The 26204-nt window shown below is 43.6% G+C and overlaps 1 pseudogene; it reads left to right on the top strand.

The window, feature by feature from the left end:
- The window catches only part of LOC139165442 (PH domain leucine-rich repeat-containing protein phosphatase 1-like), a 40727-nt pseudogene extending 16679 nt beyond the window's left edge, over positions 1 to 24048 (top strand).
- Positions 24049 to 26204: the final 2156 nt, after the last annotated feature.

Genomic DNA, 26204 nt, shown 5'->3' on the forward strand with positions numbered 1-26204 from the left:
AGACTATGTATGTGTCTGCTCATGTGGGATTTTATTTTGGATTCTTAAACTGGTGACATCTAAAGTAAGAAACATTGGATTAGTGACGGAGTGAATTCCTACAAACCCTAGGAACAGAGCCCCCGGAGAGAAATGATGGGATTTGCAATTCAACAATATTTGGAAGGCTTCAAGTTCCATACCTAGTTAAGGGCAAACTAAAATATTCTGCTCTGAAAAGTGGTTCATAACACCGCTGCTTCAGACATCAAAGGAAAACTGATTTTCAAAGAATTAGGGCAGCTTTCTATAAATCTAATGTACGAGATAAGGAGGAAGAAACTGAGCCATCCTGAATTTCACAGACATTCATGGTCTTATAGAAACATAGAAACATAGAAGTCTGACGGCAGAAAAAGACCTCATGGCCCATCGAGTCTGCCCTTATACTATTTTCTGTATTTTATCTTAGGATGGATATAAGTTTATCCCAGGCATGTTTAAATTCAGTTACTGTGGATTTATCTACCACGTCTGCTGGAAGTTTGTTCCAAGGATCTACTACTCTTTCAGTAAAATAATATTTTCTCATGTTGCTCTTGATCTTTCCCCCAACTAACTTCAGATTCAGTCAGGGGGGTAGCAATGACAGATCTGAGTTCTTTAAGAACTCTGGGGTGGATGCCATCTGGACCCATTGCCTTATTTATCTTTAATTGTTCAAGTTCTTCTAAGACATCGGCTTCTAAGATCTCTGGAGCTGAATCCGTACAGCTGGAAGCAATGCTATATCCCTCTATAGTATTATTTTGTAAGGTGTCTTTTGAGAAACCTGAACTGAAGTAGCTATTGAAATGGTCAGCAATCTCCTTATTCCCATTAATGCATGTTTTATTCCCAGTACTAAGCTTCGTGATGCCGCAGTTTTTCTTCTTCTTATCACTAATATATCTGAAGAAGGTTTTATCCCCCTTCTTTACAGATTTGGCAATTTCTTCCTCTTTTGAGGCTTTAGCAGCATATATTATCTGTTTCGCCTCCTTCTGTCTCATTTTATACACCTCCCTATCAGCTATACTTCCAGACTCTTTATACCTCCTATAGGCAGCCTTTTTTTCATTGACTATAGCCCTTACATCATTGCTAAACCATAGCGGTTTCTTCTTCCTTTTACCTTTAGTTATTTGTCTTACATACAGTCCAGTGGCTTTTAAGATAGCCTTTTTTAATACAGTCCACTGGGTGCTCGCTCCTGCCATTTTATCCCTCCCCTTTAATTCATTATCTAAATATTCCCCCGTTGCATTAAAATTTGTTTTTCTGAAATCCAGTACTTTGGTTGCATTATAGGATTGCTCACAATGAGTTTTTACATCAAACCATAAACATAGATGGTCACTGCAACCTAAATTTTCTCCCACCTTGACCTCTGAAACCCAATTCCCATTCGTAAAAACTAAATCTAGAATATAACCAGCTGTGCCAGAGCTGCTCCTGTAAAGGCCTCTACTATATTCTTACTTTTGCATGTAAGGGCACTGGGGATATTCCAGTCAACATCAGGCATGTTGAAATCACCCATAACCACAATATCTCCCTTTACTGCCATTTGGGTAATTTCATCCACCATCTTGTTGTCATATTCCTCGGATTGCCCTGGAGGCCTATAGATCACCCCAATTCTAATGACAGAACCTTCTTTATTTTGCATGCAAATCCAGAGAGTCTCTAGATCTTGACATGTATTTTGAATTAGTGTTGTTTTTAGACTTTCTTTAATATAAATGGCTACTCCACCTCCCCTTCTCTCTCTTCTATCCTTCCTATACAGTGTATATCCTGGTATGGATATTTCCCATTCATTAGAATCCTTAAACCATGTCTCAGTTAGGGCAACCAGGTCCAAATTATCTCTAGATATTATGGCCATTAATTCACAGAGCTTGTTGCTCAAGCTTCGAGCATTCGTGCACATTACCCGAAGAACATTATTTTCATTATTAGTTTGCCCCTTATCATCAACAACTACATCTATTTTATTTGCAGCTCCCTTTTCATAAGCTTCCAAAAACTGCTTTATCCTCATTGGTCGGGGACAGAAATCACCCACATCAGTTACATCTCTGTCCCCTTTACCTAGTTTAAATGCCTGTCCAAAAAAGTTCTGAATTCCTCACTGAGCACCTGGGTACCTCTGTATGATGGATGCAAACCATCCCTCTTAAACAACTCCCTATTAGACCACCTACTGACATCATGACTTACATAGCCAAAACCTTCAGCTTTACACCACTGCCTTAACCACACATTAAACTCTCTGATACACGTTGTTTTATCCTCTTGGCCACAAACCGGTAACACCTCTGAGAAAGTCACTGAATCTGTTATTTTACCCAGCTCCACACTAAGACATTGAAAATCTCTTTTTACTACATTAACATTTCTCTGGGACAAATCATTTGTGCCAAGATGCACCACCACATCAATGTTATTACCTTTATTCACAGCCTCGACAATGTTTGTAATCCGCCTCCTGTCCCTGCTGGCAGTGGCCCCTGGGAGACACCTCAGTACCTTCACCACATCCTTGCTCTGTCCCAAATCAACACCTCTAACAGTCGAATCACCCACAAGAAAATGTGTCCTCTTTTTATTTCTACTAACTGCACTTGATGGTTTGGTGATATTTACGACAACTTCCCCTTTGAACACCCCCTCATTCTCTGCCCGAGGGACCTTGCTAATATCTCCAACATCCTTACTATTTAAATCCGCAAGAACATTATAGGAATTCGATACAGAGAGACCAAAATTGCTATGTTTTTGCTCAACTGCACGCAATCTTCCTGAACCGACAGTTGTCCACACAGCCCTCCTCCTCAGGGGGCGCTGTGGAAGTGGAGGCTGGACACATGGATGCATTACAGCACGTGGCTGGGACAATCTTTCCACTTCTGACTGCAAACTACAAACTAAGGACTGCAATCTAGAGATCTCGCCATCTAACCTAGATGTCCTTATGCAAAGAGGGCAGCACCCCAAGTTCCACAAAGTACTACGGAAGACAACAGCCAAACAACTGTTACACTGCACCAAGCCAGTCATCTTAACAATGTATTGAAATACAAGTACTTAGCAAGAAAATCAACAACCCCTATTGCTACCAAATTTGCTAATTTTGGTTTATAGTTATATGATTCGCGCGCCGTTAGGCCACTACCTTCCTCTCTCCTTCTCTGTGATCTGGAAGTGCAAATTAAAATGGCTTTTTCCTGCCTTTTATCCTTCCCAGTCTAATCCTGCCCCAGCCTAATCTGATTTGTCTGTGCTTGAACACAAACTGCCAATAAAATTGTCTCTTATAGCCAGTAGTATCTGCCCCTCCTCCTGGAATTCAAAAAATGCAAAATGCAAAAAGTAAAATGCACTACCTTCCTCTCTCCTTCTCTGTGATCTGTGATCTTATTTTATTTTATCTTTTATTGTTCTCCAAAATACAGGATGGCATGCAAGGCTGTTGAGACTGTGAAGCTGTGAAGAAGTTGTAGAAAGGTCAACTTCTATTGCTGATCTCTAATTTATAACTTTATCTACAGTATACCTTTCTAGTTTAGAGCCGGGGTGGCACAGTGGTTAGAGTGCAGCACTGCAGACTACTTCAGCTAACTGCTAGCTGTAGTTCAGCGGTTCAAATCTCACCAGCGGTGCAAGGTTGACTCAGCTTTCAAGTTGGGTAAAATGAGGACCCAGATTGTTGGGGGCAATATGCTGATTCTGTAAACTGCTTAGGGCTATAAAAGCACTATGAAGTGGTATATAAGTCTAAATGCTATTGTATTAGAGACTTGAAGGCCATTATTGCTGGTGTTTTGTGACCCTGCTTCAAAATAAGCAAATCAAAAACAACTTTAACTTGCTCTGAGTTATTACGTTTTGCAAAGGAACAAATTCTTGTTTTCTCTCCCAGCACTTTACGCATGCACTCATCTGGGCTGTGACCAGGAAGAGGGGTTGCCAGAGGGCATGTATGTGCCAGAAAATGTACTTCTGGTGTCTGGTGCGCATAAGGACGACGGCTGGCAAGTCTTCCAATTACTGCCACGCATTTGCTGATCAGCTGGCCAGCACACATGCTTCCACCGGAAAATGGAAAATAAGTTCTTCTAGGTTTTGACACTGCTGCAAGCACAAGAGCCAACTGATCATCCCCTGTGCATGCACGCTAGAAACCCAGAAGAGGAACGGACAATGCCGTATGTGCCAGGCATCATGGCTCTGCATGCCCAAAGTGGCATGCATGCCATAGGTTCACCATCATAGTCCTAGGATATACTCACCTGGTTAGGGCTAACCACAAAACTAAACATTAAAGGGTCATTCTTTGTCAAGTGGACCAGGTGTCCACTTGACTGATTTTTGCAGCCTTATTTGAAAAGAAACCATCACCAAAACAACATAGATGATAGAAAAAAACATGCTCTTTCTAATGAAATAAAAATGAAGATGATTGAAGGTGAGAAAACAGAGAGCAAGTTTTCTTCCATCGCTCCCTGTTTTCTTACCTTCAATCATCTCCATTTTTATTTCATTAGAAAGACCACTTTTTTTCCTATCATATTTGTTGTTTTTGTGATGGGTATTACCTCCCATTCATTTTTGTCAGAGAAGAAACAGATGAAATATATTTCTACTTGGACCCATTAAACAACTATTGCACTGATGTTATATTTTAAAATTTAGTAACATTAATTGCAATGAATTGATTATTGCTGTTAATAATTTAGTAGTAGTGGTAATTTATTAAAATTTGAGTTGAAAATACATTGTACTGTACAGAACTTGTGCGGTAAGCAACAAATAAAGCTAATTACACACAGAGTTTAATCCAATTGAAAAGGAGCTATGAGTCATTACATCTTGTCCTGAGGTTAGAAATTCTTCCATAATTTTATGGCATTCTTAGATTGTTGCTAAAGGCATATATCCTTGATTGTTGCCTTTGGAGAGAAAAAAAGGACTGCAGCCTGATGCTTATGTCTAATATAAACTACATTATCAGGTTCAAGAAATGTTTTATTTAATTTTAAGCATATTTCTCTGAGTGTGTGCAAGTGCTCACATACAGATGTATACAGAGGTGGGCTGCTAAGGTGGAACGGTGACGTGTGCTCACCCCCATGACTCTGAGAGTCCAGGCAGCGAAATCATGCGGAGATGCAGGCGCTCGATTTGCTATCTGCCCAAGTGCAATAGCATAATTGTGCTGGACTCCGCTACCACTCAGAGCCAAGGGGGCGAGCACACGCCACTGTTCCACCATAGCAGCCCACCTCTGGATGTATGCATATAAGCCATTGTTTGATAGAATGATAAATATGGAGGGTAAAGGATAATAAAACAACAAAAATGTAATCATAACATTTTGTTAATTAATGTTAGATAGTCTGTGAACTTATAAAGCCCCATTCATTTATTTTAGATGCCCAAGAGATCTCAAGGTCAATAAGTTAACCTCACACTCACCCTGCCATTTTCATATGCAGCTGAAAAATTTATTTACCCCAAGGGGGGGAAATGGACAAACAGACAGACAAAAAATTATGAATATTGTATCAACACTTTTGGGCCTCCAAGCCATAGTGGATTACCTCTCCAGATTTTTTTCCTCCTTGGTTGGTTCTAGTGTGAACACAGCTTAGTGAACATTATCATGCTGCTGCTAAAACATACTTGCCGTTGATTAATTATACGCCACTAAATCATTTTCAACTCCTAGCAACCATTTTGAGCATTTACAAAATTCCCCCCAGCCATTTGGATAGCTTTCAATGATTATTGTCTGTCCTCTGTAATAAATTGTTATTTATATTCAGCTTTTAGTTAAGAGATATAGGATTGAACAAAGTAACTAAGTTGGAGACCATAATAAATCAGACCGTAGGGCGTCTCTAGGAATCTTCTGGGAGGAAACAGGGCGGGAAAAGGCGGGGAGAAGTCTCCATGGGACCACTCTAGGAATCTCCTGGGAGGAAACAAGGCCAGAAAAGGTGGGGAGAAGCCTCTGTGGGGCCTCTCTAGGAATCTCCTGGGAGGAAAAAGGGCGGTAAAAGGTGGGGAGAAGTCTCCCTGGGGCCTCTCTAGGAATCTCCTGGGAGGAAACGGGGCCGGAAAAGGTGGGGAGAAACCTCCGTGGGGCCTCTCTAGGAATCTCCTGGGAGGAAACAGGGCAGGAAAAGGCGGGGAGATGTCTCCGTGGAGCCTCTCTAGGAATCTCCTGGGAGGAAACAGGGTCGGAAAAGGCGAGGATAAGCCTCCTTGGGGCTTCTCTAGAAATCTCCTGGGAGGAAACAGGGCCTCCACCCTCCCTGTGGTTTCACCAATCACACACATTATTTGCTTTTACATTGATTCCTATGGGAAAAATTGCTTCTTCTTACAAACTTTTATACTTAAGAACCTGGTCACGGAACGAATTAGGTTCATAAGTAGAGGTACCACTGTACTTACCCACCGGAAATGAGATACAGTGGTACCTCAAGATACGAACCCCTCGTCTTACGAACAACTCGTGATACGAACCCGGGGTTCAGAAAAATTTTGCCTCTTCTTACGAACTTTTTTCGAGTTACGAAACGGCGTTCGGGAGGCTGCTGGGAAGCCCCCCGCCTGTTTTAAAAGGTGACAGCCGGGCGGTAGGTCTTCCCAGCAACCTCCCGAACCCCGAACCTGGAAGTTCACCAAAAATTCGGGGTTCGGGAGGTTGCTGGGAAGCCCCCCAGCACGGCGGTCACCTTTTAAAACAGCCGTGCGGCTTTCCAGGAGCCTCCGAAGGCCGAACACGGAAGTTCGGCTTTGGCGTTCGGCTTCGGAAGGCTCCTGGAATGCCGCCCGGCTGTTTTAAAAGGTGACAGCCGGGCTGGGGGGCTTCCCAGCACCCCCCCGAACTTTTGCCGAACTTCCGGGTTCGGGGAGGGGTTGCTGGGAAGCCCCCCAGCGCGGCGGTCACCTTTTAAAACAGCCGCGCAGCTTTCCAGGAGCCTCAGAACGCCGAACGCGAAAGTTCGGCTTTGGCGTTCGGCTTCGGAAGGCTCCTGGAAAGCCGCCTGGCTGTTTTAAAAGGTGACAGCCGGGCTGGGGGGCTTCCCAGCACCCTCCCGAACTTTTGCCGAACTTCCGGGTTCGGGGTTCGGGGGGTTGCTGGGAAGCCCCCCAGCGCGGCGGTCACCTTTTAAAACAGCCACGCAGCCTTCCAGGAGCCTCAGAACGCCGAACGCGGAAGTTCGGCTTTGGCGTTCGGCTTCGGAAGGCTCCTGGAAAGCCGCCTGGCTGTTTTAAAAGGTGACAGCCGGGCTGGGGGGCTTCCCAGCACCCTCCCAAACTTTTGCCGAACTTCCGGGTTCGGGGTTCGGGGGGTTGCTGGGAAGCCCCCCAGCGCGGCGGTCACCTTTTAAAACAGCCACGCAGCCTTCCAGGAGCCTCAGAACGCCGAACGCGGAAGTTCGGCTTTGGCGTTCGGCTTCGGAAGGCTCCTGGAAAGCCGCCCGGCTGTTTTAAAAGGTTACAGCCGGGCTGGGGGGCTTCTCAGCACCCCCTGAACCCCGAACTTTTGCCGAACTTCCGGGTTCGGGGTTCAGGGGGTTGCTGGGAAGCCCCCCAGCGCGGCGGTCACCTTTTAAAACAGCCGCGTGGCTTTCCAGGAGCCTCCGAACGCCGAACGTGGAAGTTCGGCTTTGGCGTTCGGCTTCGGAAGGCTCCTGGAATGCCGCCCGGCTGTTTTAAAAGGTGACAGCCGGGCTGGGGGGCTTCCCAGCACCCCCCCGAACCCTGAACTTTTGCCGAACTTCCCGGTTCGGGGTTTGGGAGGTTGCTGGGAAGCCCCCCAGCGCGGCGGTCACGTTTTAAAACAGCCGCACGGCTTTCCAGGAGCCTCCGAACGCGGAAGTTCGGGTTTGGCATTCGGCTTCGGAAGGCTCCTGGAAAGCCGCCCGGCTGTTTTAAAAGATGACCGCCGGGCTGGCGGGCTTCCCAGCACCCGCCCGAACCCAGAAGTTCGGCAAAAGTTCGGGCTTCGGGGGAGGTGCTGGAAAGCCCCCCAGCCTGGCGGTCACCTTTTAAAACAGCCGGGCGTCTTTCCAGCAGCCTCCCGAAGCCGAACGCCAAACCCGAACTTCCGCGTTCGGCGTTCGGAGGCTCCTGGGAAGCCCCGCCGCCCGGCTGTCACCTTTTAAAACAGCCTGGGGGCTTCTCGGTTGCCTCCCGAACGCCGAACCCGGAAGTTCGGGTTTGGCGTTCGGCGTTCGGGAGGTCGCTGAGAAGCCCCCAGGCTGTTTTAAAAGGTGACAGCCGGGCCGCAGCGTTTTTTTGCGGGGTTTTTTTTTGGTTGCACGGATTAATTGACTTTACATTGTTTCCTATGGGAAACAATGTTTCGTCTTACGAACCTTTCGTGTTACGAACCTCCCCCTGGAACCAATTAGGTTCGTATCTTGAGGTTCCACTGTATTAAGGAATAACGCTTATTCTACATTCTTGGATATATGTAGTAGTTTTCTCAATAGTGAAGTTCACGAGCGGCGAAATCCACCCTTGGTCTGTAATGGTACAGTCCCAGACCTTGGTTTATTACTGTGCATGTTACTTGTGGCAATTGGAACTCTGATTTCTTACTGTAGCAGTCTATGTAACAATTAGGCCTCTGTGTTCCAAAGACCTATGGCCTGTTTATTTTAACTCTCCCTTTGTTCTTCAGCGTGTGGACCTGAGCTGTAATGAACTGACCAAAGTCAAATTGCCTGAAACTTTGCCTGCGACGCTGCAGGAACTGGACCTGACTGGAAACTCCAATCTAGTTCTGGATCACAAAACCTTGGAGGTGCTGAAGTAAGGAGCCGTCCATGTTATTATTACACAGTAGGCAAAAGGGTACATGATGCACTTGGGGAAAAGCATTTGTTATGTAAACAACCATCCTTTTTTTAAAATAACTATGTACAGGAGGATGGTTTTTCTTTTGAAATTCAGTAAATAACTGGTTTGGTAAATAAGAGCCCAGAGCCCAGTCCTTATACTTCAATCGTTCCTGTTTGTTCTTGTCCAAGATCTCCTTGAACCCTTGAACAATAGTTTCTTTTTGCTCCTGACCTTTATACTTTCATTTTGAAGAGGGATAGCACTTCCCACCACTCATCTTCCACCCAGAGAATCAAGAAGCAGGAGCGAAATCAATTTTTTTGTTTTATTATAGAATAGAATAGAATAGAATTATTTTATTGGCCAAGTGTTATTGGACACACAAGGAATTTGTTGTTGGTGCATATACTCTCAGTGTACATAAAAAAGATTTATTTGTCAAGAATCATGAGGTACAACACTTAAAGATTGTCATAGGGTACAAATAAGCAATCAGGAAACAATCAATATTAATAAACATCTTAAAGATACAAGCAACAAGTTACAATCATACAGTCATAATTGGGAGGAAATGGGTGATAGGAATGATGAGAAAGAACTATTAGTAATAGTAGTGCAGACTTAGTAAATAGTTTGACAGTGTTGAGGGAATTATTTGTTTAGAAGACTGATGGCATTCGGGGGAAAAACTGTTCTTGTGTCTAGTTGTCTTGGTGTGCAGTGCTCTGTAGTGACGTTTTGAAGATAGGAGTTGAACAGATTTTTTGGTTTTACTTTTTCCATCTCCAATCATTTTTGATTCTGTTCATGTCTGTCTTTTCGCCAGTTTAAGTTGAGAGAGTGACCAGCTCTCAAAGTCATCCAGTGAGTTTCCTGGTTGGAGATTTGATCTCTGATCATGTCCCCTTACTCCTGTTATGCTATGCTGAATGTTCAAGTCCTCATCCTGCATCCTGAAGAACTAAAGGAAACAAAATGTCTTTGTCCCTTCCAAAGTGATTATATATTTACATATTTATGAGCCTGACTTATATCTCTGATGATTCCAATAGCTTTACTGCTGCATACATTTTTCAGCTTAATCTACCAGCCCTATCAAGAAAATGTCAAGTTTCTTATGTGAGTTGAAGGTTCTTATGTACACAGCACGTTGGTTTTTGTTGTTGTTTTTTTGCACATTATACTAAAATAGGATAAGCCTCTTTATCAAATATTGAAAGATTCTGCTATTTTGTCTCTCATAACTTGCAAATATAATGTAATCTGAGTTTGCTGACTCATGTCTTGGAGGTTTGTCACGGTCAAAGTTCTCCTCTGGTGAACTTTATTTCCACTATATCTGTACAAGGAAATAATTGTGTGAGTTTTGACTGCATTCTTGAATGGCACAACGGTTTCCTTGTTTGCACTGTCATATTGCTCTGAGGATTTCTGCTTCTTGTCTTGACTGCTCCAAAAATCAGTCTTCAGTGGCCAAATTAGGATGAGTTGTGAGCAAATGTGTATCGGCCGTTTTTCAAAGAGTTTTGCCAGAGATCACTTTCTTCGGTTCTCTGTTAATCTCTACATTACTTTTAGTAATTTGGATAAATATATCCTGCATGAATTCCAATGTGCCTAGAACAGAATCTTCCTGTTCAGTTTAGGAAGTATCTTCAGCCACTTCTGGAAACTCCACTGCTTTTGACAAACTTGTCAAAGCCCAACCCTTGGCATATTGTACTGCTTGCCAACAATTAATTATCCCCTGCTCCCAGTTCAGGTCCAAGATAACACACTGTTTTCCCCCCCATAGGATTGTGTCATTCAGGGCATTCATAAAGAATCTTATCTTGACATGTGGTGGCTTTTCCTAACTTCTGCATGGCCAAGTTAAACAGACTCTAGCTCCCTGGTTCCCAATATAGGACCCACGCCCCACAGGGGGGCAATTTCATTTTTAATGGGGGCAATTGGAAACTTGTTCAAACCTAGTTAATGGCCTTTTAAGCTTCCTCTGCGTGAGTAATTCACTTTTTGAATAATAAGAATTATATGTCATGGTGGGGGGGAGGCTTCAGGAGTTTAGAGATTCTTAGGTGGGGCATGGCCAAAAAAAGGTTGGGAACCACTGCTCTAGCTAGATAGGCTCAAACCCCTTCTCATTCCTAGTGTTGGAAACCACCAGCAGAGAGGAGGAGGTAAAGCCATCCTGAGTGGCATTTTTTTCCATTATTAGGTTAGTTCTCTCCCTGTCCCATCAATATGAGAAGAAAAAACAATCCAAAGATTCAAAACTATGTAAAATCCCTGTGATGGTGAACCTACGGACACGCATGAACCATATCTGAGGGCATGAAAGGCGTTGCCCTATGTCAGCTCCAATATGCATGTGCACGCTGGCCAGCTGATTTTCGGCCTTCCAGAAGGTGGAGAAAGGGCAGTTTTGCCCTCCGCAGTGTTCCCTTGACTTTCGCAGCGGATGCGTTCCAAGACCGACCGCGAAAGTCAAATTTCTGCGAAGTAGAGATGCGGAAGTAAATACACTATTTTTGGCTATGAACAGTATCACAAGCCTTCCCTTAACCCCTAAATTGCAATTTCCCATTCCCTTACCAACCATTTAGATTATTACCATGTTAATTTATTAAAGTTTATTTAAAAAAATATTTATTAGAGGCAGACAAAAGTTTGGTGATGACATATGACGTCATCGGGCGGGAAAAACCGTGATATAGAAAAAAACCTGCGAAGTATTTTTTAATTAATATTTTTTTTAAAAAAACATGGTATAGATTTTTTGCAAAGTTCAGACCTGCAAAAATCGAGGGAACACTATATATCTCAGGATCCGCAGCAGTAGCATCCAAATCTGCAAGAGTTGTGTATTTAATAAGAGTAGGTTAAATTATATTTATTTATTTATATTTATTCGATTTTTTTTTTTTAATGCCTCCCTTCTCCTTAGACTCAGGGTGGCTTATACAACATGTTAGCAATAGCACTTTTTAACAGAGCCAGCATATTGCTCCCACAATCCGGGTCCTCGTATATGTTTTGTTTTGCTCTCCTTTTTTAAAAAAATAAATGTTGTTTATAAAAATAAACATTGATTCATTCAGCCTATTGTACTTTATACTTGTTTTTAAGCACTAGCGTTTAAACAGTTCCAGGGGCTTTTTTTGTGTGTGTGTGTGTGATGGCAGTTAAAATCCAGGCAAGTGTGTCAGTGAAGTTTGCCACCAGATTTCTGGATTGCAGGATAAAATGTTGCCCATGGGCAAAAGGAAAGTGTGTAAGTGCGGCCAACATAAGCAGGGTATATGGGTGTGGATTTATGATTATACACATGCAAACAGAAACACTTACAGAAACACACACACACACACACACACACAAATGACTGGATGACTACAAGTTTAACACTTTTCCTGAAAAATAAATATGGTGAAATGCAGGAATTAAAAATGCAATTATGTCAGAATGTGTTGGAGTGGAAACCATTTTCATCTGTGCCTAGCTGTTTATTTTTTGTAATACCCTATTCAGGCAACTAATTAATTTACCTTATTATTAATATTTATAATTTCCTCTTTTTTAATGTCATATTTGACAACACTTTTTTTTCTTTTAGCAAAGCAGAGTAAAAAATATATAATGGCCGTTTTTCTTGCATATTCAGAACTCTCATCACTGCTATTATAAATACATTCTCGCCTAGTGACCTAAAATATAACCTACAAACATGACACAAGATTAGCAGAAAAGAATGGGGACTGCTTCCTTTTCTTTTGAAGTATGGATGCTTGAGCGTTTTTGTTTCTCTTTGTAGTAACATTAGTTGCTTCAAGATTGACCAGCCTTCTGCCGGAGATGTCTATGGAGCCCCAGCAGTGTGCAGCCATGGTTATACTGAAGCATCCGGAATTAAGAACAAGTAAGCTGTTCAAAATCACTTGCAAGCCTGATTTTTTCTTTTTCCCATATTTTCACCTGTGTGTGTGTGTGTGCTTCTGTTGGATCTAACTTAACCATGGCTTCAAAAGAGACATAGAAACTTCAAAAGAGGCATAGAAACTCTGGAGAAGGTGCAGAAAAGAGCAACCAAAAATGATTAGGGGACTAGAAAACAAGACTTATGAAGAGAGATTGCTGGAACTGGGCATGGATAGCCTAGAGAAAAGAAGGGCGGGGGGGACATGTTAGCAGTCCACAGGTACTTGAGGGGTTGTCATAGAGAGGAGGGGGTCACTCTGCTTTCCAGGGCACCAGAGGGCCAGACGAGGAACAATGGTTGGAAGCTGACCAAGGAGAGATTCAACCTAGAAATAAGGAAAAACTTCCTGACGGTCAGAGCGATCAACCAGTGGAACGGCCTGCCAGCGGAGGTTGCGAACTCCCCAACTTTGGACATTTTCAAAAGGAGATTAGACTGTCATTTGGCTGGGGTGCTGTAGGATTTCCTGCTTAAGCAGGGGGTTGGACTTGATGACTTGCAAAGTCCCTTTCAACAATCAATCAATCAATCAATGCATTAGATGGTCTACTGAGCAAGGGTGGGCTGGTAGCTGGAATGCTAAATTGGGCTCGCCGATGCGGCTCGTGAGTGCTTGCGGGGCCAGCACGATTTTGCTTCTGCACCTCTGGAAATAGCAAAATCATGCACGGAGCCGCAGATGTGCCCGTTTTTCGGCATGCGCCGAAGCAAAAAAACCTTGCCGAAACACGGGCACACCTGCGGCTTCGTGCAAAATCGCGATGACCCCACAAGCACTCACGAGTCACGGTGGCGAGCCAAATTTAGTGTTCCGGCTGGAGCCCACACCTGCTACTGAGCAACCAGATCTGGAGGGGTGATAAGTGTAACATTCAGCAATCTTTGCAGGCAGCAGTATATAAAGAAAGAGGGGTGCAAAATAAACAAGCATACATGTTAAAATAAAATAAAATCCTAATTAGAAAGAGATATAATCTTACAGGCTCACAAATTGTGTGTGTATAAATCGGAAAATCAGGGTTGGGGGGGAACATTTGGTGATATTTCAAAGGCCATGGTGTCACCTCTGCTTTGTGTGTAAACCACTCTCTATGCTTTTAGAGCAGTCCATGCAAATTCTGGAGAATGAAATGGTGTACTAAACAAAGCGAGATCAATCTAAAAGTGAATTGATCTGATAGATATTCAATTACCGTAATTTTTGGAGTATAAAGACGCACTTCCCCCCCAAAAGAGGGTGGAATTTTCGGTGTGTCTTATATACAGAATACAGCCATTTTTGGACTCCAGAAGCCCTGCCCCAGTATCTCATTATTGCAAAAAATGAGCCCGTTTTTTTTGCAAAAATGGGGTGGACAGAGGATCTGGGAAGCCTGCAGAGAGCTCCTGGGGGCTAGAAAAAGGCAAAAACACTCCCCCTTTATCTGAAAAAAGGGCAAATAATGTCCTTTTTTTTTTTTTTTTTTTTTTTGCAAAACCAGGTGCATTTTTGCCTTCAGCTCCCAGGAGCTCTCTGCAGGCCTCCCAAACCCTTTACCCACCATATTTTTTGCAAAAAAAATGGGGCACACAGAGGGTTTTTTTCTTACTTACCTCTTTGAAATCTTGGTGCATTTTATATACCGGTGCGTCTTATAGTCCGAAGAATACGGTAAGCTAATTGACATGGCTTCCCCTGTTTTTATTCATTTTGGCCCTCCTGTCCTGCCAAGAAAAAAAATTCTGCAGCCATATTTTGACAATGCCGGAGTGTCAGCTTGTGCATTCCTGTTAGAGGGAGGACCAGTTAAGCTGCTTTGAAGTTCCTTACAACTTGGCACAGCTACCATTCCTCACATTCTTTGCTAGGGAGCTATTTTTAACCTAGGTGTCAAAACTGAGAAATTCCAGGCCTACTGACACACCAGCGTCTTTTCTTCTTTTATAAAAGCTGTGCGCGCCTACCACCATGGCACGCCAACTCCTTCCCATGGCAGGTGCCCTATGCTACAATTTCAGACAGCGAGGATGAGGAGCCAATCCAAGACAGAAGAACTGAAGTCACAGTGGACATGCACCATGACCCAGCCAAACAGATCCACATGGTGCTGCAGACCCCCACAGAATTCACCAACGAAAGCTTCTTTATCACTGCAAACAAACAAGATGAGGCTCCCACCACTCGTACGATTGGGCACCCCCGACGTAATGGCTGCGTGGTTCCTGAAGACAGCACCCAAAAACAAATTGAAGTAGCAGATGATGTGCCACCCAGGAGGAGGGGGGGCTATTTTTCTGCTCCAGCTCAGCCGGATCCGGATGACGAGTTCATCGTCCCACCAGAGCTTGAGGACGAGGTGAGGGAGATAATGAGACTAATTTATGAGCAGCAGCTGTAATGATCACCAACTTCCTTTCTCCCCTGTTCTAACTCTTGTTTAATCTTTTTTATCCCCTGTTCAAAGTTGAGAAAAATTAAAATATAAAATGTTTAATATATGACAAAAAAACTGACGTTGATGTTATATTTTTAAATTTTGTTCTCCCCCCCCTTCTTTCTCTGTCTTATTTAACCCTTCTGAGGGCGCTTCAAAGTCCCTGAGGGGAACGATGTCTTCAGAGGGACTTAGAGCAACCCCAGCCAAGGGGGGTCACTCACAAACGCGAATCCTAGAAAGAAAACTTGGACACATCTCTCTCTGGGTGAAATGACACAGTATTGAGCTGTGCACCTCCTTTTATTGGGGGAATATGCAAATGGGAATGATTACACATACATGTCAAGTGATATACAAACATCCAATAACGTAACTCTAAGAGATGACACAACTTCCGAGTCCTTCCCATCTCCATATGGCACGTAACTAGTTTCTACTAAGCAAATGTCTCTCATGGCCAATTTCCTGGGACCTTTTGTTGTTTAACACAGCTGTCTCCTGTTTACCACAAACCAAGGTCTTTTATCACAGCCTTCGTCCTGTTTACCCCAGGCAATGTAAATTGCGTCTTTTGATCACACAGTTCTTCTCCTGTTGACACATTCTTGTTATCCGAGGAGAGTTGCTTGAACTGTTTTATGGCCAGTCACTTCCTTAAGCAGATTTCACCAGAAATGCAGACTCACTTTATGTGACCTACGTGCAGTCCTGTCCTGGCTAACGGAATCGGAATATATAAGGCATTTGTTGTTAGAAGTCCAGATATAGTGTAATCCTATCCTAACATGCTATGGCAGCTATATCTCCTCCATTTTATTTATGTTTGAATGCAAGCACCCAAATCAGTGCTCTGTTTCTATTTATTCATCGCTGGGGAAGTGGAAAGGTTCCTTGGTGTTTGTTGGATCATCATAATACGGTTCCAAGGAGGCCATGAGAGGTTGAGCAGACTCATACAATACATTGTGAACAAAGGCAGAACGACACATAGACAACAAGGAAGTAATACATTGGATAAAACAACATATTAATATAGCGGCTGAAATAATACCAATCATATACATAAAAATTAACCTTAACCATGAGCCATCCGGAAGCCATGACCATAGAGCATTCCACCAATTGGGTAGTATATCTGCACCTATGTTATCCACCAATTGCTTCATCTGCTTTATCTGTTCTTCTATGGTGGCAGAGTTATCAGTTAGATTGAAACAACACATGTTCTTAACTGCCTGACAACCCTGATGATGGAGTAACAGTAAAAAGTCTATGGCAGCTCTGTTATCTAGTATAGCACGTCTTAGGTCAGATTGTTCTTCATTTAAAGCAGCCAAGGCAATGGAGGTTCTATTAATATCTTTTGCCAAGGCACAGGCAAGCTTTCCTATCAAACACTGATTATACAGTGCTAATGCGGGCACTCCTACAAGTGAAACAGCTAAGGAGGTATATTCAGCTTTGTTCAATAAGGCGAGGTTACTATCACAAGTGTCATCCAAGGGAGTAGTGTCTCTGCATTGCCGGTAAGGTTGAGACAAAAGTACTTCCTCCTTGGAGGGAAAAACAGGGATTAGACGAGTAAGGCTACAGACGGTTTCTGATAGGTTTGCTGGAATATCGCCACATGTAAAAAACCATCCTGGAGGCAGCAGCACATGACCATAGGCAAAAGATACATTTTGAATGGATGAACAATTGTGCTCCCACATGGCAGATGACATTTTCAAGCAGCCTGGGTGGGACCGATGGGTAGAACAATTAACAATACGGGCACATGTCACATTTGCTCCTATGGCAACGTGAGGGGTATATAATGACATTGCTCCAGAAGGGAGACGATATGACGTGGGACCCCACTCATAATACCGGGTGTATTGTAGTTCCTGGGCAATTGAAAACATCGACAAAGAGGAGTCATTAAGGAACACAGAAAGGGGGGTACATATAGGAATCAGACAATGTCCAAGAATCATATGCATATCAACAGTTTGCAACAAACAAAATGTAGACAAGTTGGAAAGATTTGCGAGACGTAGCCAAATATTATACTCCATCCGTTGTTGCAGGTCCACAGAACATCGTGCAGGTGTAAGTGGGAACATGGGAACAGGTAACTAGGGCAATAAGAAAAATTAAACAAAAAACACAAAAATAAAAGCATGCAAGAAAAATGACATATATGACATGGGTCCATTTAATCCCTCCCAAAGAATGACATGGGGGTGGGCATTTGCGAATGCGTAAAACAGGGCATCCTTGAGGAAGGGGGCATTCCGAAGGATCACAAAAAACTTCATCATAGGTAGGAGGTTGATGCAGTCCAGATTCCTGGGCGGGCATGGAGACAGGCTCTGTAGCTGATGCAGACATCGTCAATCAAAGATACAGCGCTCAGAGAGGTCAGGGATGGATTCCTTCTTTTCTTTAGTTTTTGGCAAAAGCGGGCGTACGTGCCATCCTGGAACCCACAAAACACGATCCTCTAGTTGTACCGCGGCGTAACCTCGGCCCCAGGTGATGAGATCTGCGGGGCCTCTCCAGGTCAGATCCGGAAGTATCCTATAATAAACGGGGGGTCGGGGAGGCAAAGACTCATACGCAGCAAAGTGTCGCTGGGCAGCAGTAGAGGGAGTGGAGGACCCAGTTAAGTTCAGGAAATTAAGAGTAAAAAGTACTCTGTTCAATTGGTTTTGCAAGGACGGGAGGCCCGGAGGGATTTTCTCCGTTTTTAATTTTTCTAGCGCCCGTTTAACGGTCAAGTTCGCCCTTTCCACTATCGATTGACCCTGGCAATACCGAACTTGTCCATGATACCCCAAGTGTTACAAAATTGCGCAAAGGATGAACTAGTGTAAGCGGGGCCATTGTCAGTTTTAAGTTCTTTAGGGCGTTGCAAAGGTCACGGATACAATGGTTGATGACATGTTTGGTGGCTTCACCCCTTTGCGGGGAGGCCATAATAAAACCTGAATAAGTGTCAATGGAAACATGTAAATATTTCCAGGCCGCAAAAGGTTGGAATTGCGTAACATCCATCTGCCAAATTTGTGAAGCCTCAAGACCACGCGGGTTGACCCCCATAGGGATGGAGTTGGCATGCTGACTACATGTGGGGCATTGTTGAACAATGGCCGAGGCTTCAGATTTTGAGGTGCCAAATTGCTTAGCGAGAGCCTTGGCATTTTGATGAAAGTAGGAGTGGCTCTCCCATGGGGTTGGGGAAGACAAGGAAAAAACAGTGGGTGATCTTGCAGCCTGGTCGGCAGCGTCGTTACCCTCAGTTAACATTCCAGGAAAGGGATGATGGCTGCGTATGTGAGCGACAAAAAAGGGAGCAGTCCTAGCCATAACGAGCTGCTGGAGAGTCAAAAACAAGGCCATTAAGGAGCTCTCGACAGCCGGGGACAAATAGGCGTCAAAAATATTAAGAATAATCTGGGAAACATACAAGGAGTCTACAATAAGATTAAAAGGTGTATCAGTTAGTTTTTGAAAGGCCAAAATGGAAGCAGCCAATTCTGCATGTTGAGCAGAGGATTGGGCTGGGGTGTGATGTATAACCCATTTCCCGTTCCTTTGAAAAACACAGGCTCCCTTGGTTTTTGTCCCATCAGCGAAAACAGTTAATGCCTGCGGGATAGGTTGGTCTTGCATACAGGTGTTAAAGTGGACGGGGACCAACTGAATCAATTGAATGCAAGTGTCCGCAGATAGATGATATAAGATCTGACCAGGCCAGTCCACAAGAGCCATCTGGAGGTCTGTACTTTGAGAAAATAAAGATTCCCACATGGAAAGGGGAAGGGGGACATAAAGTGAAACCGGCTCAAAACCTATGAGTGTTAAACAGTGGCAGCGGCCACGAACAATTAAAAGAGAGTATAATTAAAAGCGAGAGGAAATAGTTTTCCGGGGGGTATGCGGAAGATGAATCCATTCAATGATCAAGACTGAGGAGGGCAGTACTTGTATAATACAAGCAGTAGGAATAGAAAGAGTGTTAAGCAAAAGAAGAGACGGGGGTGTTCTCCTGGCATCTATCCACCCACTTAACATGCAGCGCACGATTGACCTCAGCCAGCGTGTCCAATTGCTCAGGGGTGAACTGAATAAGATCTGAGGGGGAGGAAGCCCCTGCCAGGGCAGAAAAGAGGGGGGTCAACTGAGAGGTTGTGAATCCCATGTAAGGGCGAGTCCAATTCAGCGATCCCAAATACTGCTGGAGCTGTACTAGGGTGGTAGGGGAGGGTAAAGACAAGGAGGGAAGAAGGGGGAGAACGAGACTGAGAATGTTTATGACCCAGATACAAAAAGGGTTCTGTTTGTTGAACCTTCTCGGGAGCTATAGTCATACCATTAGCTGTTAAATGTTCAATGAGAAGCAGCAGAATCTGTTGAAAGGATGGGTGAGGCATATCAGCAGCAAGCAAGATATCATCCATGCAGTGATACAAAAGAACGTTTGCGTGGGAGTGGCGGAAGGGCTCCAACAGAAAATGCACCACATATTGACACATAGTAGGGCTGTTTAGCATGCCTTGAAGCAAAACTTTCCACTGATAGCGAGAAGTAGGAGAGTAAAAGCAAACAGCAAACAGTCTTGGGGTTGCAAAGGGATGGAAAAGAAAGCATCTTTTAAATCAATTACGGCAGTTTAAAATTTTGAGGAAGAAGATTGGGATTGGAAGAAGGGTATAGATTGTGGTAAGATTTTTAAAAACAGTCTGACAATAAGCAGAAATAAGGCCATATTCAGTGACAGATTCTTTAAAGTTCCTCAAAACCTTATAGGGGATAGCCCTATAATTCGGGGCATTTCCCCCCAAATCAGCAGGAAATTGGGAAATGGTTTCAATATCCTCTGGAGAAAGATGGGTCAGCGAGGGCGGAGGCAAGCCCCCGCGCAACCGCACTGCCGGAAGAAAGATCTGAGCAAAGAGGAGGTAAAGTAAGCAGAAGCGGGAGTGGAAACATTCTGAGAGGGTGTAGGTATGGGAGCAGGAAAATCCTGAGAGGGCATAGGCATGGGGTCTGGTGGGGGCGTAGGTTGAGGAGGGCAGGGATCAGTGAGGGAGGGGGGATAAGATGGGGGTGGTGCCGAAGGTTCGGCGGAACGGGTAGTAGAAAAGTCGGAGGGAGAGAGAGAATCAGAGTTGTGAAAACGAAGGGCAGCAAGAACAGCCTTCCAAGTTAAAAGAATTGTTGCAGGAGCACAAGGCTCCTGATGAAGATAAGTACCTATCTTAATCCAAACGGCAGACTTTATCGAGCCGTGAGGAGGATAAGAGGGATAATGTTTCCAAATATAAGTTAAGAGTTGGCGTAACTCGCGTTTAGTAGGGAAAAGAAAGTTTTTTGTTAAAAGCTCTGAGAATTTGTCCAAGTTCCTTTACGTGAGCGACCTGCTCCTTGGACAAATTTGCCCCCATACTTACGAAAAATCACCTGCTCCTACCGACGGACGACGAGTGCGCGGGTAAACGATGGGGGTCTCAGACACGTGATGAAGGCATCGGCACGTTGAGGTAACAGGATGAAACTACCCGTCTTCTCCACCACCTGAGGGTGCTGCAAAGTCCCTGAGGGGAACAATGTCTTCAGAGGGACGTAGAGCAACCCCAGCCATGGGGGGGTCACTCCCGAATACAAATCCTAGAAAGACTTGGACACATCTCTCTCTGGGTGAAATGACACAGTATTGAGATGTGCACCTCCTTTTATTGGGGGAATATGCAAATGGGAATGATTACACATACATGTCAAGTGATATACAAACATCCAATAACGTAACTCTAAAAGATGACACAACTTCCGAGTCCTTCCCATCTCCATATGGCACATAACTAGTTTCTACTAAGCAAATGTCTCCTTTGCCATATCAAATATGACCCATTAGACCCAGGTGGATGCTTCACATTAACCTCAGCAAATGTGGGAAAGTGCCAATCCGTTCTCTGCAGGAATGGGAAGCCTCTGCCTTTGTCTAGGTCTTACACAATAAAATGTGAGGAAGAGCTAACAAGGATCAAGGAGCACAAGGCCATTATTACATAAGTAAGACACTGGTTGTCAACCCCGGGGATGGTGACAGATGGAGGGATCAGGGTAATAAAATGCAGGTGCTTCTTTGCAAATCTGTTTCAGAACCCAGCCAATAAGGTAGAATTTAGTTTTAACATTTTGCCCACATTCTGATGATTAATGACTGTAACTATGATTTATGACCTATGACCTATCATTTTGGGGTTTTTTGTATTGATTATTTGACGCCATGACAATCATTAAGTATTGTATCTCATTATGCTTGACAAATGTATATTTTCTTTTATGTACACCGAGAGCATATGCACCCAAGACAAATTCTTTGTGTGTCCAATCACACTTGGCCAATAAAGAATTCTATTCTGTTCTGTTCTATTCTATGTACATTGAGCTTTTTGTTCTGCGTGTTCTGCTCTACTCTACTCCACTCTATCCCCATCCCATTTTTTAATAAATGCATGTACATAAATAGATAACTATCTATAATTTAAACTATAGATAGTTATTGAATTTGAACTATCTTCAATTCAAAAGTGACTCTGCACAGCATATACTGAAAAACCAGTTAGAATTGAATTGAATTGAATTGGCCAAGTGTGATTGGACATACAAGGAATATTTCTTGGTGCATATGCCCTAAGGGTACATAAAAGAAAAGATACATTTGTCAAGAATCATAAGGTATGATAGTCCGGGTATAAATTGTAAGGATACAAGAAGCAAAGTTACAGTCATAAGTCATTATTGGGAGGAGATAGGTGATGGGAACAATGAGAAGATTAATAGTAGTGCAGACTTAGTAAATAGTTTGGCAGCGTTGAAGGAATTATTTGTTTAGGAGAGTGATGCCGTTTGGGGAAAAACTGTTCTTATGTCTAGTTATTCTGATGTGCAGTGCTCTATAGCATCGTTTTGAGGGTAGGAGTTGAAACACTTTATATCCAGGATGTGAAGGGTCTTTAATGTCTATAATGTCTTTTTAGAAACAGACAAAATTGAACAGAAAAAATATATACTAGCTTTACATCAAACTATCTCAAAGTTTAGAGAAAAGCCAAGGTGACGTGTGCTCACCCCCATGGCTCTAAGTGATAGCACAGTCCAGTGCGATTTTGCTACCTGCACAGGTGCAAGTAGCAAAATCGCGCTGGATTCCGCTACCACTCAGAGCTACAGGGGCGAGCACACATCACCGTTCCACCTTAACAGCCCACCTCTGCTCTTACTTTTCTATTGCTATTAGTTATAGAAATCCAACATCATGTTTCAAAAGTGGCAGGAAGGGAGTTATGATAAGGTTCCCTTCCTCCTTAGCTACTTCCAACAAAAACCACTTCCTGCTGTTAGATTGACATTGATGGTCCTCACAGCTCCTTTCTGCCTCTTTTAAAATTATTGGATATTCAAGTTATTGGAAATATTATATTTCATTTGGATGAGTTGTCAGTGGACCAGAATGATAACCCATCCTACCCAGGTACCCAGTGGATTGATACTAAATTCAACTCTGTCCTCAAATATTAACCCTCCTCTCCCCCAAATAAGAGCTGCTATTTAGCTCTTAAAACAACATTAAGCAATTAATAGATTTTTGTCCCTTCCTTCCAGGATGGCAAAGTGAACGGTGTAACAGACTCAACAAGGATTTTGGGATATACCTTTCTTCACCCAAGTGTTGTTCCACGCCCCCATGTACAGTCCATCACTTTACCTTCTCAGGATGAATTCTTCATTCTGGGCAGCAAAGGCCTATGGGATAGTCTCTCCATCGATGAAGCAGTGGAGGCCGTCAGGAATGTGCACGATGCCCTTGCAGCTGCGAAGAAACTTTGCATGTTGGCTCAGAGCTATGGCTGCAACGATAGCCTCAGTGTTGTGGTGGTTCAGCTCGATGTAACTGAGGATAGCTTCTGCTGCTATGAGTTTAACAGGGCCCTTCCTTCCAGCCCGAGCAGCTTCCCTCAGTCTGTCAAAGATAAGCCTTCTGATGTTTTGGGGATGCCTTTGTTGAGCAGCGGCACGGCCTCGGAGATCAGCAGCGAGATCTTCATTTCCGAAATGAGCAGCGAGGTTGGATCCACGGCCTCCAATGAGCCACCTCAGGTAACCATGAACGAAAACAGCCCCGCTTACCCTAGTGTACAGCGCCGTGCGCACCTACCACAATGGCATGCCAACTCCTTCCCATGGCAGCTACCCAATGCTACAATGTCAGACACCGACGATGAGGATCCAATCCAAGGCAGAAGAATTTAACTGACAGTGGACATCCACCATGACCCAGCCAAGCAGATTCAGATGGTGCTGCAGGCCCCCACAGAAGTCACCAACGAAGGCATTGCTATCAGCGCGAACAAAGAAGACGAGGCTTCCAACACTGGTACGAATGGGCGCCGCCGACGCAATGGCTGTGTGGTTCCTCAGGACAGGAGCCACAACCGAATCGAAGTAGCAGGTGATGCGCCACCCAGGAGGAGGAGGGGGCTATTTTTCTGCTCCAGCTCAGTCGGATCCAGATGATGAGTTCATCGTCCCACCAGAGCTTGAGGATGAGGTGAGGGAGATAATGAGGCTAATTTACGAGCAGCAGCAACAAGAGCAGCAGCGTCAGCGGAACCAACTGCGCAAAATGCCACGATAATAGAGCTTTGGGAAACATTAAGAGCTGGAAGCTCCTTAGGTTTATATTACATTAGTTTTGTTCCCAATTCTCTTCCATATCCTGCCCTTTAACCAAGAAGCGCCGTTGCTTCTTGGTTGTTAGCTGTAATGATCACCAACTTCCTTTCTCCTGTTTTCTAACTCTTAAGTGGTTAATCTTGTTTATCCCCTTGTTTGTTAACATCAGATGTGTTCAAAGTTGAGAAAAATTAAAATATAAAATGTTTAATATATGACAAAAAACCTGACAACTTGGCACAGCTACCATTCCTCACATTCTTTGCTAGGGAGCTATTTTTAACCTAGGTGGCAAAACTGAGAAATTCCAGGCCTACTGACACACCAGCGTCTTTTCTTCTTTTATAAAAGCTGTGCGCGCCTACCACCATGGCACACCAACTCCTTCCCATGGCAAGTGCCCTATGCTGCAATTTCAGACAGCGAGGATGAGGAGCCAAGCCAAGCCAGAAGAATTGAAGTCACAGTGGACATCCACCATGACCCAGCCAAACAGATCTGCATGGTGCTGCAGACCCCCACAGAATTCACCAACGAAAGCTTCTTTATCACTGCGAACAAACAAGACGAGGCTCCCACCACTCGTACGATTGGGCACCCCCGACGTAATGGCTGCGTGGTTCCTGAAGACAGCAGCCAAAAACAAATTGAAGTAGCAGATGATGCGCCACCTAGGAGGAGGGGGGGGCTATTTTTCTGCTCCAGTTCAGCCGGATCCGGATGACGAGTTCATCCTCCCACCAGAGCTTGAGGACGAGGTGAGGGAGATAATGAGGCTAATTTATGAGCAGCAGCTGTAATGATCACCAACTTCCTTTCTCCCCTGTTCTAACTCTTGTTTAATCTTTTTTATCCCCTTGTTTGTTAACATCAAATGTGTTCAAAGTTGAGAAAAATTAAAATATAAAATGTTTAATATATGACAAAAAAACTGACGTTGATGTTATATTTTTAAATTTTGTTCTCCCCCCCTTCTTCCTCTGTCTTGTTTAACCCTTCTGAGGGTGCTGCAAAGTCCCTGAGGGGAACGATGTCTTCAGAGGGACTTAGAGCAACCCCAGCCAAGGTGGTCACTCACAAACGCAAATCCTAGAAAGAAGACTTGGACACATCTCTCTCTGGGTGAAATGACACAGTATTGACCTGTGCACCTCCTTTTATTGGGGGAATATGCAAATGGGAATGATTACACATACATGTCAAGTGATATACAAACATCCAATAACGTAACTCTAAGAGATGACACAACTTCCGAGTCCTTCCCATCTCCATATGGCACATAACTAGTTTCTACTAAGCAAATGTCTCTCATGGCCAATTTCCTGGGACCTTTTGTTGTTTAACACAGCTATCTCCTGTTTACCACAAATCAAGGTCTTTTATCACAGCCTTCGTCCTTTTTACCCCAGGCAATGTAAATTGCGTCTTTTGATCACACAGTTCTTTTCCTGTTCACACATTCTTGTTATTCGAGGAGAGTTGCTTGAACCGTTTTATGGCCAATCACTTCCTTAAGGAGATTTCACCAGAAATGCAGACTACTTTATGTGACCTACGTGCAGTCCTGTCCTGGCTAACGGAATCGGAATGTATAAGGCATTTGTTGTTAGAAGTCCAGATATAGTGTAATCCTATCCTAACATGCTACGGCAGCTACACCCTTCCTCTCCCTTGCACATTTAAATCAAATATATACAAAACAAAGTGGAGAAAAATTGAAACTCAAAAGGTTTAATATATTACAAAAAAACTGATGTTGACGTTGAAGTTATATTTTTTAAATTTGTTCTCCCCCCCCCCCCTCTTCTTCGTCTGTCCATTTGGAAAAGAGGGCAGTATTGCCAGTGCTAAATGTTAAGTAATATTGTAATATTGTTATTTCTTTGAGAGAGAAAAAAGGCTTCTTTGGTCTTGAAAATGGATAGATATTTGTAGACTTATGGAGACTAACTCCTAGGAGTTGCTTTTCTCCCCTTTTTCTAATTCTTCACTGGTTATAAATTAATCTTGTTTAACCCTTCCCCCCCCCTTAACATATCAAATGTGTACAAGACAAAGTGGAGAAAAATTAAAATACAAAAGGTTTAATATATTACAAAAAAACTGATGTTGACGTTGACCTTATATTTTTTAAATTTGTTCTCCCCCGCCCTCTTCTTCCTCTGTCCATTTGGAAAAGAGGGCAGTATTGCCAGTGC

The sequence above is a fragment of the Erythrolamprus reginae genome, chromosome 3 (assembly GCF_031021105.1).
Source record: "Erythrolamprus reginae isolate rEryReg1 chromosome 3, rEryReg1.hap1, whole genome shotgun sequence".
In the NCBI taxonomy this organism is placed as follows: domain Eukaryota; kingdom Metazoa; phylum Chordata; class Lepidosauria; order Squamata; family Dipsadidae; genus Erythrolamprus; species Erythrolamprus reginae.